The sequence below is a fragment of the Sinocyclocheilus grahami genome, unplaced genomic scaffold (genome assembly GCF_001515645.1).
Source record: "Sinocyclocheilus grahami isolate Dianchi unplaced genomic scaffold, SAMN03320097.WGS_v1.1 scaffold729.1, whole genome shotgun sequence".
Lineage (NCBI taxonomy): Eukaryota > Metazoa > Chordata > Actinopteri > Cypriniformes > Cyprinidae > Sinocyclocheilus > Sinocyclocheilus grahami.
Genome location: NW_015505908.1, coordinates 31,772 through 34,752, shown reverse-complemented (window position 1 = coordinate 34,752; position 2,981 = coordinate 31,772).

Sequence of the window (2,981 nt, the reverse complement as noted above, 5' to 3'; positions counted from 1 at the left end):
GGAACTGTTCTGGTTTTGAACATCCATCCACAAGAACACGTATTATTTTCAGCCTCTCACACACCACCGCATGACAGGCGTGCTGCTGCACTACAATTCTGAAGGCAGTTCATGAAAATTGACTGCAATGTGCTCCTTTTCACTTCAGTTCAACTCAGTAGAGGTGAAGCACTTTAAATTCATGTGAAGGGCAGTCACTCTCCCGGTGTGTGGTATAAAATTGCATAACAGTAATTTATCAGGTGCCATCTCTTAGAGACAGAAATGAGGGCCGGTCACGTGATCTATCAGCAGCTGGTGGATCCTCCCCCACACTCTCGCCGCTGCACACTCTCGAGCCATCAGTGCCATATAAATCACCTCTGAGACACCAGGCCGTTTTTCATTTCTAGCAAAGTGGCCATTTTGTAGTAAACTCCAAGCATGAGCAATTTGCACACTGGAATATGAGTTTGTGTCATTTGTGAATGGAGTGATTAAGTGAGTGTAAGACCGCCCACATTCCACTGAGCGGTGTACATCATCCTCGGTGGATCTGTGAGACCCAGGAAAGAGGAGGAAAGGACCTTTTGAGAATTCCAGGCGAGGTTAAATGCATTTTAATGGGTCTCATTCACGCTGTACTTCAAAAGAACGTCATTTCAGCTGCGGAACCACTGGCTAGTGCTTGCTGAAGGCGAGGTGCTCAATTTCGTCTGAGTAGCCAAACAAATCAATCTAATTATGCTCGTTGCAGTAGAGTACTTGAGAAAACTCAGTGGGGCTTCTACACACATTTCAACACCAGAAACACCTCGAGATTTAGGTGTGAGAAAGACTGTACCAGTATTCTCACTACACTAATCAACATGTTGATAGCGTGAAATACGCTATCTGCATTCAACAGATACGCTTTAAATCCTCATTTTTTTAGGTCATTACAGTACTTTTCCACTCTTCTGCAATACGGGCATGTCAGTTATACTGTGCCTCACTGTAATCGATTCCAAAATTATACCCATAAAATGTTACAGTGCTATTAGCAACAGTGCTAATGCATGAGATGAAGCACAGCATAATAGCATCTGAAGAGATATGCCGACTAAAAGTTCATCCTGTACCCACAGCTACATCAAATGCCTTACTTCAAAAAGTGACATTAAAAAAATATCTTGAAAGCCTTCAAATCCTTCTAAACAGACATTCAAAAAACCTATACAGTTAAACTGCTAAAGAAAAATACACTAAACTGATAATGTCCTGTTAGGAAATATTACCAGTATATTTTATATTTTTCTACAGATGTTTTTACAGTGTATTTATTTATAAAAGTTTAAAAAAGACTTGTGCATTTCAGATAGATAATGTTTAACAAATCATTATTTCATATAAGTTAAAATACTTACAAATGTCATTAAACTTTCAATTAATATGATCAAGCACTTCTTGAAAATCTACAAATGATTTTAACAGATGTTATAAAATGATTAAAAGCTTTTGTTAATGCACAACACTTTTGCATTGAGGTGTGATATAGGTACGGTTAGTGACAGGCTTGGTGGTTTGGGTAGGTTTAAGGGTTGGTTAAGGGGTCAACAGTGTACAGAGGTTAATTTGATTAAATGGGAACATGGTTCAATCTGTTTATATTATACTGTTTATGAACAAGTATTTTCTTTTTTTTAATTATCTGTTTTCTCCTGTTTATTTATGATTCAATGCATATCCTGTTTAATGATATACTGAAGGGTAGTACACCAAAATTACAATCTGTTATGTCTTTAGCAAACATTTAGCTAAACTTAACCAGCCACCCTTTACACAAACCTTGTTACATTAGCTAAAAGTCCAATGCCCATAAAGATACTAAATGCTTAGTAACCGTTTATAAACATTTACAAATGATGAATAGTTTCAACTTTAGATTGGCTACTGTAAAAACATGAACAAATGATTAATAAATGATTAGTAAAGATGTGTGAATAGAGTAAACTCAGGTCTTTCAGGACACTTTTTGCCATTGACATGACTGCTCATAAATGTATTAATGATTAGTAAACATGTATAAACATTTGCAAATGATGAATAGTTTCCACTTTAGATTGGGCACTGCAAAAACATGAACAAATTATTAATAGATTACTTGTTAATATGTGTAAATAGAGGTCTACACAACAAACAAAGACCTTTCATATGAACTGAAAGTTTACTGACATTTGTTAGCATTTGAATTTACATTAAATAATCATATGTTAATCATTAGGTAATGTTTAGTAAGTTCATTAGTAAACATTAACAAGAACATTAACTCATATTTCTAGCTATGTGAATATATATTATCTAAGCATTATATAATGTTTGTTAATGATTTATAAATGAAAGTTATTATTAGGGCTGCCCTTGACTAAAGATTTTTCTGGTCGACTAACATAGTAGTCGTTCATTTTAAGCATTAGTGACTAATCGCACATTTATTAATAAACCATTTAAATCAGTGGTCGCCAACCCTCGATAGCGATCCACTGGTAGATCTTTATCACTGTCCCAGTAGATCCCGAAAAAAAACAGTAAAATAAGTACAAAAATGCATTACATTTATGGGGTTATATTAATGTATCACTGAAAGGTCTTGAGAAAAGTTTCGATGGAAATGGCATTTTCTTCTTCTCCGTGTAAAGCGCAACTCTGCTTTGTTTACAGCGGTAACCAAGGAAACGCTATATTGCTGTCGGTTCATAAGCAGTGTTGCCAAGTCCGCGTTTTTTCAGCGGAATTGGGCTACTTTAAGACTGTTGCCGCGGGTTGTTGTTCATGTCTGTGGGTTGAAGCGACCCCAATAACGTGATATTTAGTCCTTGGAATGTAAATTTTACTGGAAGATCCCCACCGAAAAACGTGTATTTTACCCCCGGAATGCGATTTTTACAGGTGACCCAACCCCCCCTCGAAACACGATTGGACCAGTTTCATTGCGAAAACCTGGCAACCCTGTTCATAGGCGC